The 15,348-nt window shown below is 42.3% G+C and overlaps 1 protein-coding gene across 6 annotated transcripts in view; it reads left to right on the top strand.

Annotated features, from left to right (window-relative positions):
- The first annotated feature begins 14,874 nt into the window (after positions 1-14,874).
- The window catches only part of Smad2 (SMAD family member 2), an 87,479-nt gene continuing 87,005 nt past the window's right edge, over positions 14,875-15,348 (top strand). For 2 of the 6 annotated variants that reach the window (XM_047526268.1, XM_047526269.1), the window contains exon 1: positions 14,875-15,245. The gene's annotated coding sequence lies outside the window, so the exon portion shown is untranslated. The remainder of the gene's footprint in view (positions 15,246-15,348) is intronic. The other 4 variants (XM_047526266.1, XM_047526264.1, XM_047526265.1 and 1 more) reach the window with 2 other exon arrangements.

Below are 15,348 nucleotides of genomic sequence, written 5' to 3'. Positions count from 1 at the left end.
TAAGAATTCAATTTCAGCCAGGCATGGTGGTGCACACCTGTAATCCCAGCAACTCAGGGGGCTGAGTTAAGAGGATCGCAAGTTTGAGGCCAGCTGCAGCAATTCAGTGAGACCCTGTCGACTGGGGATATAGTTCAGTAGTGAAATTCAATCCCCAGTAGCAGAATTCTGTCTTGAATTTCAAAACTTACATTTTTATTTCTAAATTTCTAATAAAAAATGTTGTCATACATATAATTCTTATCTATGCCTGTGTGCTTTTAAAAAATGTTTTTCTTAAGTGAATTTAGCACATTAAACAGGTTTTATTCTTTTTCAGAATAATCTCTAAGTTTTTTTCCAATGGAGAAATTTCATATTTTAATGGATGACTTGGATTGTGGTCTATGTGAGCACTAGCGAACTTCAAACGTCTTACAATAATTTTAATTTGTAAGCTCATTTTGAGAGGGAGCTTATTTCTGTCTCTCTTTGAAGTACAATAGGCTTGTGAGAGTTTCTTGTTAGCTTTCCCCAACCTCGCCCTGGAACCAGGCCTTCTATCCGTGAGGGTGTGGTTACTGCCCTTCAAAGATGCTGAGGATGCTTCAGATGCGGGTGCCAGCTCTGTGGGCACTTGGTTGCAGTTCCTGGTTGAAATGTTTGTTCCCTGCCTCCAAGCTTCCCACCTGCCTCTATCAAAGCTGCAAGCTCACACACAAGTCATTTTTTCAGCTTCCTTTCACATCCAGGTAAGTGTTCCTGGCTTTAAAACCTCACCCAACGTGGGATCCAGTTGTCTCCTTATTTTTCAGGAGCTAAACTCCTAACTGCAGATGTTGCCTGTGGACCAGAAGCCCAGCAAGCCAGGGCTTCCGTGGGATTTTCTTTTCGATGTTTCTGTTTTGTTTGGGGTCACGGAGTTTTTTGTTTCTGCTTTTTTTTTTTTTAAATCTTGTTTCTGAACCCAGTTGTGTTATTTTTGTTTTCTTTTTATCATCATCTATCATTGACATGGTTTGCATAATTTACCATGTCCTCTGGAAAATTTAACTCCAAAATTTTATAGTAATGTATCACCCAGAGAGGAAAAGGGATATTCCTCAGGTTAAATACCAATGTCTATTTTTATTTATTAATATGTCCTTTATTTCATAAATGATTTGAGGAGTTTTTACATAATACATAATAATATAGTCAAATATAAACAAGGTATTAAAATACTAAGAGCTGAAAGGAAACATAAAATTCCATATTCACATATGCAAATGATAATGTCCCATGTGTTGGGTTCTATATTTGCCTCCTAACTCCCAGATAGCCAAACTGAATAAACACAATTTGATATGTAGTTCTCTTTTTCCATAAAGAAAACCCTTGCTACTTCCTTAAGAGAAAGAAAGTGTTTCTGGCAACAAATTCTGAAATGAATTTCTACTAGGTGCACCAATAGCATGTTCTCAGTAGAGGATGCTGGGAGGTTAGGTCAATGAGGCCTTCCATAACTCTGCTATAGGATAAGTCAGTAAGGCTGACTCTTACGGGTTCTCCTAATGAAGACCCAACACACAATGCCCACTCAGCCAGCAAATGGCAGAATTGAGACCAACTCAGTTGAGTCTCAGCCAGGTGGTCTTTAAACCTCACAAAACTTCTTCTTCTCTAGAGGTCCACATCAGAACCTTGTATCAGAACACTCTGAGGGCTGGGGATGCAGCTCAGTGGTAGAGCACTTGCCTAGCGTATGTGAGACCCAGGGTTCAATACCTAGTGTCACAAGAAAAAACAAACAAAAAACCATTTTAGCCAGCCTGAAGTGAGAGGCAAACTTCCTTTATTAGTCCTTTTGTTTTTATTGTTGCTATAAATGACAGGAACTCAACTCAAACCAGTTTAAGCAAAACAAAAGTAAACATTTTACCAATATTATTGAGTCTGAAACCAAACTCAATAATTATAGAGAAGGGGGAGATGTGGAAGTTGAGATTCTAACATTCCATGTGGATGGATGCTAACACCAGCGGATCCTCTGTCCATCTTACCTCTGCTCCTGTCTTTGTGTTGCTTTAACTCCTTCTTTCTCTCGGTGTGGCAGCTGCCATAAGTAGCTATGGCTTTACGGTCTCATGACCAAGGAGAAAAAGAGCACTTCTTCAAAGGATGGAGTTATAGCAATGCTTGGGGGCGGGTACTGATCACTCTTCTAAAGGTGATTTTGCTCTGCTTTTGGCCTCTCAGCCCCTTGACCCCTTGCCTGCAATGACCTTACCCTCCATCTTCCCAAGTCACACACACTTATAGTCGTCCCCTACCCTTTGTCTTCAACAGTAATTGCATGATCCCAATTTCAAATGTTCCACTGTGATGACTATTTCCAGCACCCTAACCCCAGCCTTCTTTGACCTTACTGGGACCTCTGATGCATAGATTCTACCACTTTCCACTCTTACCTTGTCATGCTCTTCATTCTGTCCCTACCTGGCTTAAACACTTTGGTTCTTTATTGTCCTAGTTTGATTCCCTCGGAAGCTGACCCTGAAACAAAGATTTGAATACAATTGTTGATCCAAGAGGTGATCCCAGGAAGTATAGATGGGGCATAGGGGAGTCCCACAGGGATGAGAAGGAAGTGAGCACAGGGCATTGAGTTTATCAGGCGAACAGAACACCTCTCAGGGTATCCCATCTACAATTGGCTGAAGTGCTGGGGGCATTAACCTCCCAGCACTTCCGTCCTGTCCTGAACACAGGCCATCAAGAAGACCAGCAGATGGACAACTGCAGGTGCTGGGTATAAAGAACTGACCACCTGTACTGGTATGGAGGACACTGAGACAGGATGGGGCACTGATGACTATTATACTCACTTTTGTTTACACCCTTGCCCATATCTCCATCCACTGTAGTCCCTAGTAACGTCCTAATCCTGTTGAACCCAATCTCTGCCTAATCTGAGCAGCTAAACGTGATTGGAGAAAAGTCCACATACGTGCTGGTCAATCTCAAATTAAAATGTCCACCAACATCTAGTGAGTCTTCAGTTAATTCCTGACCTTATCCCATAAGACATTGATTTCAAACTTTCCTCATTGCCTGTGAAATCTGCAAAACTCCCTTTCTCCTTCTGTATTTGATTCTTCTTGCTCCTTATTTCCCTGAGGAAATAGATGTTGCCAGAAGACAGCTTTCAGAGGTGGGAGGCAGGGAGAAAGTGCCAGGGAGCGCTATTGGCCAAATTATATTGTTATAGTGTGTGCATGTATGAACATGTAATGACAAATCCCATCATTATGTACAACTGTAATGCACCAATAAAAATTGTGGGGAAAAAAGAGAGCTTCCTCATGATTCTGGCACATCTAAACATCTGCTGACTTACTCAGACACTCTCTGCCTCTCTTGAATGAACATAGATCAGTGTTTTGCAAATTTTTTCCATTATTGACCCTTGGAGTCTTGATAGATATCTTCTTCTTAACTGCCCCCCTGAGAATTGAATGCCATAGATACACTGAATCCCTATTCATGTGCCACATGTGTATCTATGCTGTATACACAGAGGAGGAAAATTTTTGCCAATTTTTGCCCTCATTGAGAAAGCAGCCAGTAGGTGACCCATGTGTGCGCCCATCTTAGGTTAGACCCTGGACTGTGCACTGGGTCCCTTCTCCTCTCACTATCTCAAGGACATCATTCTCACCATTATCTTCTCTTGCTCTTATACTGTCATTTCCCCCTTTCTAGTAGATCACACATGACAAAAGTGTCATGTGTTCCATCTTGTTCAAATCTTCCCTTAAGCCTGCATCTTCCTTGACTGGTCTGTCCTATTTCTCAATTTCTGTTCCCCTTTACAAAAACCTTACAACAGTCAGCATCACCTACCAGACACATGAGTGAAGATGCCCCAGGTCTTAGATGCTCCAAGTCACTTTCACCAGACCCAAAGAATGGATGGTTACACAAGAAAGACCTCCAAAGATCAGCCGCAGGAGAATCCATCCCAGTCCTGCTCAGATGAACTGGGTGGTTACCAATGTGTCCACAGTTGGTGTCTATTTCCTTGTTTTCATTTCAATCAGAAATGTCTGCTGTGGCTTGTTGATCGGGCAGGTTCATTTGACCTCTATTGGAACTCCTATTGTTTATGAGAAATATATCTTCTTTATGGGATTATAGGACGATTAAATGAGATAAAGTGAGCCCTGAGTATCTCAAACAATGCATGTCGCCTCTCTTCCTCTCCTGGACCTCCTGCACTCCACCTCGTGTTCCCAACTGAACTGGAAGTTCATCCAGAGGAGGAGCGATATCTACCACTCCTTTATATTCTTCTTGGCCAATAGGATGGTATTCTGATTGTCACGTTAAATAAATGCTTATTTTTTATACTCAAGAGTTTTTCCCTGAATTAGAGCAGAAATTTCCAGATTTCCAAAACAAAAAATAATGAAAAGCCTTCTTAGTTGGAGATCCCTTGGTATAAAGCTCTTAAAAAATATAATATTAAGAGCTGGGATGTACCTCAGTGGTAGAGTGCTTGCCTAGCATATGCAAGGCCCTCACTTTGATCCCCAGCACCACACACACGCACACACACACACACACACACACACACACACCCCAAAGTATATATAGAAGTATATAAGTATATATGTATAGTATTAACTATAATTTTGCTAATGAGAGACACTAGTACTTCTACTCTGGATTATTTTATAGTACCCATTCTTCAAAAAAAATAATTCACTAAATGGGTACAATACCTAAAATATTGTTGTATTTTTTCTTTCTTCTCATCTCACCTGATTTACTGCTTCATGCCTGCAAGTGAGAAATCCAGCATTGTGAGAGATTGTGTAGTCTCAGAGATCAGAGTGATCTCTTGCACATAGAAGGGGCTAAACCTATATTTGTTAAATAATAAAATTAAATAATTTTAAACATGATCTTTGCAAGTCAATACCAAGTTTGAAGATTTTGATGAAAAGAGAAACATATTTGCTTCTAATGCCAAGACTAGAAAGGAGTAATTCATGAGTTCCTTTTAAATTGTACATTTTGTGTTTGTTTTGTTTTTAGAGGGTCACGCATTCAGTGAATGTTTAATTCTGGAGAAGTTTTCATCTTTCCCTTTCGGACAGAAATCTTTTCCTCAGCTTGACCTTCAAAGCCCTTAACAACATGGCTGCTCTGCTCTGCTCAGCCCCCTCGTGCCCCTCCCCACTCTCCTTTCCTTTCTCCCTCCTCTCATCCAGACATTCTCAGCCAGGCCTTTGCGCATGTGTTTTCCTTTGCTTTCTTGGCTTTTTGCCTGGCTAAGTCTTAGCAGCATCCTCTTAACTACACTCACTTGCCCTGACCACCAAGATCAGGTGAGCTGTCTCCTCTCTCAGAATAGAAGACTAATGTCACAAAATGTCATTAGGGAGACAATTGTTTCGTTAATTCACTGAAATATTTTAAATATTGGGCAAGCAATTACAATAGCAGTAAGTCTATGTATTTGCCAGGTAAACCTTATGATGTCACCATCCACTAGGAATCTGTTGTAAAAAGCCTGGCGGAATTTTGTAAAAACTTGAGTTGCAACCTAGAGCATCAAGATAGAAGAAATTTTAGAACAAAGTTATGACTTTAAAAGCAGGAGAGAAACAAACATGAATGCTCCGAGTAGCATTTTTCATCAGAAGCAAAAAGTGGAAACAACTCAAATGCCCATTAACTGACGGTATGAATAAGCACAATATGGTAAGTCCATATTAGAAAATATTACTTGACTGTGAAAAGTAATGAAGTACTGAAACATGTTACAACATGGATGAACTTCAAAAATATGCTAAGCGAAAAAAACTTTTCACAAAAGACCACAAACTATATGACTTCACCTATATAAAACATTCAGAATGTGCAACTGTATAAAAACAGAGAAGTAGATCCATCATTGACTCAGGTAGAGGAAGGAATGCTAACAGTATGGGGTTTATTTTGGGACTGATGAAAATGTTCTGAAATTAGATTGTGGTGATGGTCATTGAGCTTTGTGAATATACTGAAAATCAGCGAATTGTATAGTTTTAATGATTAAATTTTATGGTATGTGAATTATATCTCAATAAAGTTATTTTTAAAAAGTTGTAAAGAACATTTGTTGCAAAATTAAACCCTCGTAGGCTGTGAGAAAAATAATTTTCTGTATAATTTTTACTCATAATGTGCTTCCCAGTCAGTGAAAAACTGTCTCTCTACAATATGGGCCTTTGAAATTGTGTTTGCAAGACCAGGAAGCCCTGGTCAGTATTGACCACCGATGACTGAGAGGTCACCATTACAAGATGATAAAGAGGCCAGTGAAGCTGACCATGCTGTGTGAGGAACTCAAGGGAGAAAGCTGTACATGAGACCAGTGGAAAGTTTATTTGAGGGACATAGCACAATTAAGACAGAAACAGTAGGATTACATTTACAGTTGAAACGTCAACCTGTATCTGGAAACTGATAGAAAATACAACTGTGATTAGTGTAGACATCTCTCTGGCTACTGTCTCATGTGGGGAATCTTTGCTTATGGCACCGGTGCAGGTGGGTATAGTTGGAAGGCATCTGAAGTGGGGTTTAGGACACCAGCATCCAGTTCTGACTTTCTCATTTAGTCACCCTTCAACAAATAACTATTATAAGCTTTCTGTATGCCAGGCACTGCATCTATCTCTGGTGACCCCGAGTTTAAAGACATAGATCCTAGCTCAAGGATCTTAGTGTTCCGGAAAAGAATTTTTAAAAGGCAAAAAAAAAAAAAAAAAAAAAAAAAACAAAAAACGAGAGAAGGGGACCTCTTCTGAAGTCATGAAGTCTCATTTTTTCCTTGTTAACTCTTGGCTATCCCATAAGCATGTCAGCTCTGCGGAGAAATGAAACCATTATTAAAAAGCATGTTTACCTAGTACTGCAAAAAATTAATATTCATTTTATAAACAGCTTTGAGATGTAATTCATATACTACACAACTCGCTTATTTAAAGCATACAATTCAGTGGTTTCTACTACATTCACAAAGCTGTGAAATCATCACCACCATTTAACTTTAAAAGACTTTCATTGTCCTAGAAAGAAAAACTGAACCCATGAGTAGTTGCCCCCAATCCTGCATCCCTCTTCTCCCAGACCTTGCCAACTACTCATCTACTTCCTGTCGTTCTTGATTTGTGTGTTTGGGATGTTACATATAATCAGAGTGGCATAGCGTGTGGCCTTGTGTGTCTGGCTTCCTGCAGTCTGCATGATGGTTTGAGATCATCCCTATGGGAGCATGGCTCAGTGCTTAACTCCTTCTCACGGATGATTCACGTTCCATCATATGGATTGCCACTTCTGCTTGTCCATTCAATCACTGGTGCACATTTGGGGTGTTTCCACTTTTCGGCTCTTAGGACTAATGTTGCTGTGCACATATGTGCACAAGCTTTTGTATGTCCATTTCTCTTGGGTGTAAAACTAGAAGTCAGTTGCTAGATTATATGGTCACTGCTTAGTATTTTGAGGAACTGACAAATTTTTTTTCTCAAAGTGACTATTCCATTCTACATTCCCATCATTAGCATATGATGGTCCCAATTTCTTCATCTTCTTCTTGCTGACATTTGTTATTTTCTGACTATACCAATTCCAGTGGGAATGAAGCCATCATTTTATTCATTTTCGTATCTCTAGTGCCCCAAAGACAACCTTGTATGGGTAGATGCCCAATTTATTTGTTGAATCATTTGAGAACATGGTGGACATTTATTATTTGGGGGTTGCCTAGCACCTGACCTCTTCCTTTGGAGATTTCCCTAATGACTACTGGAGAGAAGCAGGTCCCAATTATAATAGAGAAGCCAGAAATTCTTTCCCAGCCTGCTTGTAAAGATGAGCAAGGGACACATGGTAAACTTAGTCAGCCTAATGGACCTGCCCCAGGTTCCAATGTGGGAGCTCAAGGAATGCACAGTAGGTTTGATGGAGAATCCATTCTGGTGACAATAACAGACACTGCAGTGACATCTTGGTTCCAGGAACCACAGTGCTGTTAGTGTGAGAAGTGGGTGGTGTGCGTACAGTGTCACAGAATCAGAAGTGTAAGCCGTGGTGTCTGTGTGGAACGGGGGTGGCTCTCTCCCCCTGCAGGTTGTACTGTGTTTGGGTTGTTCCCCGGGGTGGGGGTACCCAGCCCTCTTTGTTCTTGCTTGTTGTCTGTGTCTGTTTCTACAGCCTCCCAGCAATTGTGTCAAACATCCAATATCCTTTCTACAAATTCCCTTTCTGCTGAAGTCAGTCAACCTCAATTTCCTTTCCTCTGTTGCTCAGAACTGAGTATATTGCCTGTTACAACGAATACTGAACATATGTGTATGTGCATACGTTCATATGATCAGCAGTTGAATGGTGCAATGTGCAAACATGGTTTTGCATGGTTTGAAGAAGTTGGTCAGGTACAAAGGCATTCCAGCTGAACCAAGACCATAGAATAGGCACGAGGGAAATAAATTACAGCTTTTGGTAGGAAAATTGTCCGGAGTTCAATCTGGCTGGGGTATGAGGAGCAAGGTGGAAGATACTGAGACGTGAAACTACAGAGTGGCCTGAGACAGATCTTTTAGATTATGGCTAAAGGGTTTTGGTTTTACCCTGGGAAAAAAAGGGAAAATGATTAACTTAATTATGGTAGTGATATCAGATATGCATTTGGAAAATATGCTATTAAAGAAAAGAAATTTCTGGCAGTAGGGAGAATAAATTGGAGGGGAGCAAGACTACTGTTAGGAAGACAAGGAGCTATAGCAATAATTCAAACGAAAGATGTTGGTCTAAATCACTTCAGTGAGCTTAGAAAGGAGGCATCCAATCTGTGATATACTAGGGAGGTAGGGCTAAAAGGAATTTTGCCCTTATTTTATTATATAGGAATTAAGGACAAAGGAAGAGGATGACTCCAACGTTTCTATTTAAGTAGATTGGGTAGTTGGGGATGTCATTTATGTATGCATGCATGCGACCAAAAATTTAATTAGTGCTTATCGTGGTGAATGCTGGGGATCATGCAGTGAATAAAACAAATTGTTTCTACCTTTGCTTTAGTAACAGTGACACTATATCAGGCTCAGTTTATGTGTCTTCTCAGATTTTCTGGGCTCTTGACCTCTTGCTCTGTGTCACTGACCACCATGGGACTTAAGTCCCTTTTGTTTCGACTGCTTGAGGTCAACCATTCACATGCCCACAGTTTCCTCTTCATCCATTCTGGACTCCAGGGCAGAGGGCCTGGTTTTCTGAGTGGTTATGAAAGAATATGGATAACACAATGGAAAATGAGGGAAACTTAACTCTGTAGGATGAACTTCGACCAAAAGGAGATTGCAGACATGATGATAACATTCTTTCCTCTACACTGTTCCAAGACGTGATTTCTCCATACTACCTACCTGGAGATGTCCTGTATGGCCATGTGCGTGTACCTGCCCACAGGCAGGCTGTATTTCTTCAGGGCTTGTCCTGGAGCTTCCCCTGAAACAGTGTACCACTATGCATGGTCCCCCATTCTGCCTTCTTTTCTTTTTCTAATGCTGCCTTGGACTTAAACCTCCTAAACAAGACACCAGCAATTAATCCTTGACCCAAGCTGTTTTCTATGGAAACAGGCTAAGACACACCCAGATAGGAAAAGAGAAAGAAATGATCAGTTCAGTTGTGATGCACTCTGGGTGAACCTGGGTAAAAATTACCCATCCATTAAAAAACAAGTTTTGAATGTCACCATGTATGCTCGAATTAAGGTGGTGAACACAACAGACATATTTCCTGCTCTTGCAGAGCTTACATTTCGTGGGGAGTGAAAAATTATGTGTGTGTGTGTGTGTGTGTGTGTACATGGTATGTATATATATACATATATATAAATATATATGTATGCAGTAAATAAAACAAATCTGATTTATTCAGATGATGATGATTCCAGATAGTGATAAAGAGTTTTGAAAAAAAATTTTAGAATGTGAATTGATAGTGTGTTGGTACATGTGTGTGTTGGGGGGATGCTAATATACACTAGGGGGAGGGTCAAAGGAACAGAGGAAAAAACCTTCTCCAGAAGGAGGAGCAAGTCTTTCACAGAAGTGGCTGGAAGGATATATCTGAAAACAGAGTCACTTATCTATCATTAGAGGTTTACAAATGAGGAGGAAATTTGCCTCTGTTTTCACTGTGAAATAGCTGGTGGGACATAGGCATAACAGTAAAAGGAACTGGGAGACTGAAAAATGGCAAAAGTTCAGGATAGTTGGATGTAGATGAGTGACAGGAGATGAGTTAGTGGACAGAGTTAGTGGACAGTGCCAGAGCAGAAAAAGATCTTATGTTCATAATCCCAGGCAATATGAGGTCATAGGACTTTGGGGAAGCCTGGGGCTCTATTTCCAAAACTGTAAGACAATATTGTATCAAGCTCCATGATTACATGAAGGCAAGGAGCTGATAAGAAACCTCTATGCACTGGTACAATTTGTTCCTTGAAACCCAACCACTGAGGTCTTTAAGACCCAGTAGTAATTTACTCTCTCCCACCATTAATTATATCCTGGCCACTCCTCAGCTAACACAATTGTCAGACTACTTCAGCAAGGCCTTTTTCATAGCTAAGGACTGTTTAGAGTAAGGACAAACAATTGGGGCTCATTAATTCAATCATTAGGACACTGATTATGCATCTATTGTCTACTGTAATCAGTTATGTTAAATAAGCTCTTCAGTCTTCATCAGAGCAATTATGCTAATATGCTTGAAAATTTCCAAGAGTATTAGACCTTCATACACTTATTCTGCCTAGCAGCAGCCTCGCTCAGTCAATATAACACACAGGCGATTATTATCAAGGCATAAGACCCTATTGTTGATATGTGACTACCATATTATCTTCCCTCACAACAGAACTTTAAACAGTTTGTATACTGTTCTTTCAGGGTTTAGACATTGGCCCTTGTTAAGTCTTTTTCCAAAATATGTAGCTCTCAGATAACATCTAAATGTCATTATGGGAGTACTCAATACATTGGAATTGCACATTTTCCAAGTAATACATAAACAATCAATGGATTAGTTATCCAATGATCAATTTACCAATGATCATTTATGCCTTTAAATGTATAGACAAGAAGTACTACAATAGATGCTTGGAGAATAATAATATAACTTGCTTTACCATATAGTTTTCTTTCACCTGGAGTAACTTCCCTTTCAGTCCTTTTTAATTCTGAAAAAAAAATCCTACCTGTATGTCTCATTTTCTTGATTGACTTTGGCCAAAGAATGAGTTTTCCACTTTGATCAACCAATACTTTTATGGTAGGCACATAACAGATATCAAATGAACACATGTTGGATTTAATGTTTCTTCTTGTACATGTCTTATTCTTGTCTCCAGCCTTCCCATCAGATGTTAAATACTATTTTTAGCAAAGCTTACATGTAAGGACTGTGTGTGTGTGTGCGTGCATGCATGTGTACACAATCTCTACAAAAAGTCATAAAAACTTGAAATTTCATTGTATTGATAGATAAGTCCAGCTGGTGTTGAATTTCTTCATTGTCATTTACAGTAAAAATAACTGCATAAGTTGTTCTTTATGTTTACTTAGGTAAACATGATCATTGTCCTTTCAGTTGCAAATAACTGAATCTTTCTCTAAGAAGAAATAATGCCCAGTGCAACTCAGACCCACCAGGATAAGCAAACAGAGCATGGAGACCCAATGGCTGTATTGAGGCCAATAACAAACTGAAAGAATGAGGTGGAAATGTGCAGAATACTTGCAGACCTGTGACTCACATGCCATTTCCCGCTCCCTGTGGTACAAATGCTGTAATTTACCTTTCTTCAGTTACTTAGTGTTTTGGTAAGGGTGTAAAAAGGCAACTGAGAATAAGGTGTTCTTGGCCTTCAAGAATTTACAATCTAAATGTGGAGACAAACTATGCACACAAGAAGTTAAGAAACTGCTCAGGACTAAACTAATGGGTCAAAAATGATCAAAGCAAAGTCATGGTTAGAGTATCATTTTAGAAAAAATTCATAGGTGAGTGATACAGATTTGGGCTGGGGTAACCAGGCAGGGATTTACAGATTTACGAGGAGATGTATGAGTTGTCTTTTGAAAAATCAACACGTGATTTTTTTTTTTTTAAGCCAAACTATAGAAGAGCTAAAGATGAAATTTAAGTTTTCTACTCATGACCCTCAGGCTCTTCCCAGAAGCAACCAGCATTACCATTTTTATGTCTTTCTAGTGCATTTAACTACCTTTAAGTGGATTCTGACTTGATTTAGGCTTATTGATTTTTCAGTGGCATGAATAATAAAGGGTTAAATTTGTTGTCTATCCATGTAAAAACCAGACTCACTCAATATAATTTATACAATAGGGACCTACTGATAGATCTTCAGGTACTCTTGTGGATTTCCAAGCTGATTGTTGCCATGGCAATCCCTGCTCTATGTGCCTTCAGTTTCTGTCTTGACCCACTTTGGGTTAGATGTATTCTAGCTGAGGGACAGTAGTCATGCTCCCATTTCTATGCCCTTTGGGGAGTACATTAGTAGCCAAACTGCCCCTCTTCCTTTCTTTAATTCTCAAGATCTTGGAAGGTTTCCTACATGGAAGTTATAGACTCAAAATCTGACACTTTTGAGAGACGGTCTAAGTTAGACGTCAGGCATATTACACACCGAATGAATGTACCCCAAAGTACTCAATTCTCATTCCAGGAGCTGATTCTTCTGGAGTCTCATTTAGCTTTTGTTTTCATTCCTACCAATAAGATAGACACCTAAATTCACATAGTGGCCACAGGGGGAAATATTTGTGTGACTCAGGTGGTTTTTAACAGTCCATTTCATATTAAAGTTGTTGACTTAACAGCACCAAAAAAAGGACATAAAGCCTGAACCAGTTTCCTAGTTCTAAGTTAAATAAACCTGGCCCTAGATAGTTCTCCTCAGTGGCTTTGGAAGGTAAAAACAGAAGGCACTAGAGGTGACACAGTTCTACCCTTTAGCTTCCTGGGACCCTATTACAAATTATTTTTAAAAAGGATTATTAGGCCTGCCTCTAAACTGACAAAAGAAACTACCCTGAAAGAAAATTTTTGAAGGAAAATATCTGCTGAGTGGGTTCATCCTGGCATGTCTGTATGCAACAGAAAAGGAGAAAAGTTAATGATGTTGATGTTCTTTAATTTCAAAGCCCTGGGCTATTAATTTTCACATTATTTTATTTCATCATTATACAACCATATTTAAGTCAATATCATTGCAAGTGAGTTCTACTTGGCCAAAGATCTGAAACAGAGCTCCATTCAAAACTACAACTGGCTTATGTCCAGGGTTCATGCTCTTCATCACAACCTTCCCAGGAGTAGTACTTCTGTGTTTGAAGAGACACAGTGGAAATGAAAATTTTGAAAGAACATCTGGGAAATCTGTAGCTCAGGAGATGGCCACATATTTTTTCAACGTCTATCTGAAGGCACCCTCCTCTGGAATATCTTCACATCTGAGAAGAATTGAGTACACTTCAAAAACTCTTATGGCTTTGAATACTCATTTGGTACTTTCTGATTACAGATTTGTAAGCCCATGGCACTTTCCGACTTAACTGGAATCTCCCAGTCAGTTTATCAAGTATGTACCTAGGAATGAGTGCTGAATGGGCAGCTAAGAAAACTGTTCTGCAGGTTGTTCTGAGCCACCAACTACCTGTGTGAGACCTGTTTCTTTTCAACTTAAGTTCTGCCGTGCTCCCTGCTTTACGCAGTAGGTGATTAATACTGATATTAGTTGGGCTCAATCTTCTGTCAGCAGGGGCTACGGTGTTCCTAACTTTTAAAAAAGCAACAATGTTACCACTGAGTGGTTACACCCCCTTGCGCAGCTGTAAGTTTCAGGCCTTGCTGCCTCCTGTAGGGCAAACATATGAAGTTGGGGCCTAGGAACACCCCCTGAACAGTGGAAAGAAGTGTTTGGGAAGATAAGCAATTAGGCAACATACTGCAAGGTGCTCATCTTTTAGACTTCACAATGCTCCCACTTTAGAGCATGCATTATTTTATTTTATTTAGTTGTCAATGGATCTTTTATTTATTTATATGTAGTGCTGAGTACTAAACCCAGGGCCTCACAAAAGCCAGGCAAACACTACCACTGAGCCGCAACTCCAGCCCCTGGGGCATGCATTATTAACATCACTTTTACCGGTGGGGGTACCAAGATTCAGGTTGAAGAAAAATATCTGGCATCTCCCCTACCCTGGTCTCGGCTTATTTACAACCTGGCCCCGCCCCCGTCTCCCGCACGAGGGTCCCGCCCATTCATTTGCAAAGGGCGCGCCCATCTGGGGCCGCACACGGGAGCTTCCCAGGAGCCCTTTCTGCCCCAGGCGCGTCCTGTCGTCCAAGCAAGCGTGGGGTCTCCCCCGGGGCTAAGCACGTGTTCACGCCCCGCTTCACCACGGAAAGCAGACGAGGCGGTGGCCCCACCCAATGGCGCTGATGGCCGTAAGGGGCTCGGGGTCAGGCGGTCGCGGGGCGACGCGGTCCCAGCGCGGCAGTCCCCGCCTCTCTCCAGAGCCTCTGTGGGAGCGCGCCGGAGACCAACTCAAGCGAAACCGCCGGCGTCCCACCCCGAGCGGCCGCGCCTCGCCTCGCCTCGCCTCACGTTCGACGGGGGAGGCGGGACCAATCAGCGAGCTACGTCTCCCTTCCGATTCGAGGCCCCCGACGCGCGGCTCACACCCCGAGCTCCCTGTGCGCTGATTGGTTGCTGGCGCCGCCAGTCCGGCTGGGAGGCGGGGCGGGCCGAAGGCAAAAGGAGGTGGGGAGGCGGTGGCCCGCGACTCCCCGCGCGCCGCTCGGCCCCCGGCCCTTCCCGCGGCGCTCGGCCTCCTTCCTTCCCTCCTCCGCTCCCTCCGTCTTCCGTGCGCGCTACGCGCGGCGCTCGGCCGGCGTGCTTCGCGCCCTAACGGGCGGCTGGGGGCGCCAATCAGCGGGCGGCAGGGTGCCAGCCCCGGGGCTGCGCCGGCGAATCGGCGGGGCTCGCGGCCCGGGGTGGGAGGCGGGTCTACCGCGCGGCCGCGGCGGCGGAGGAGCAGCGAGCCTGCAGCCCGCGAGCGCCGAGCGAGCCGCCCGGAGGTGGGTGCGCTGCGGCCGGCCGGCAGGCGAGGCAGAGAGCGGAAGCGGAGGTGGGCCGGCTGGCGAGGGCGCGGCCGCCGGGAGGAGCGGCGGGCGCGCGCCTGAGGGGAGGAGGGGCGGCGGGCGTCCCCACCCCCTCCTCCGCGGGCGGCG

Source organism: Sciurus carolinensis, chromosome 15 (genome assembly GCF_902686445.1).
Source record: "Sciurus carolinensis chromosome 15, mSciCar1.2, whole genome shotgun sequence".
Lineage (NCBI taxonomy): Eukaryota > Metazoa > Chordata > Mammalia > Rodentia > Sciuridae > Sciurus > Sciurus carolinensis.
The sequence above is the reverse complement of the archived record's forward strand: the minus strand, read 5'-3'. Positions and strand labels throughout refer to the sequence as shown.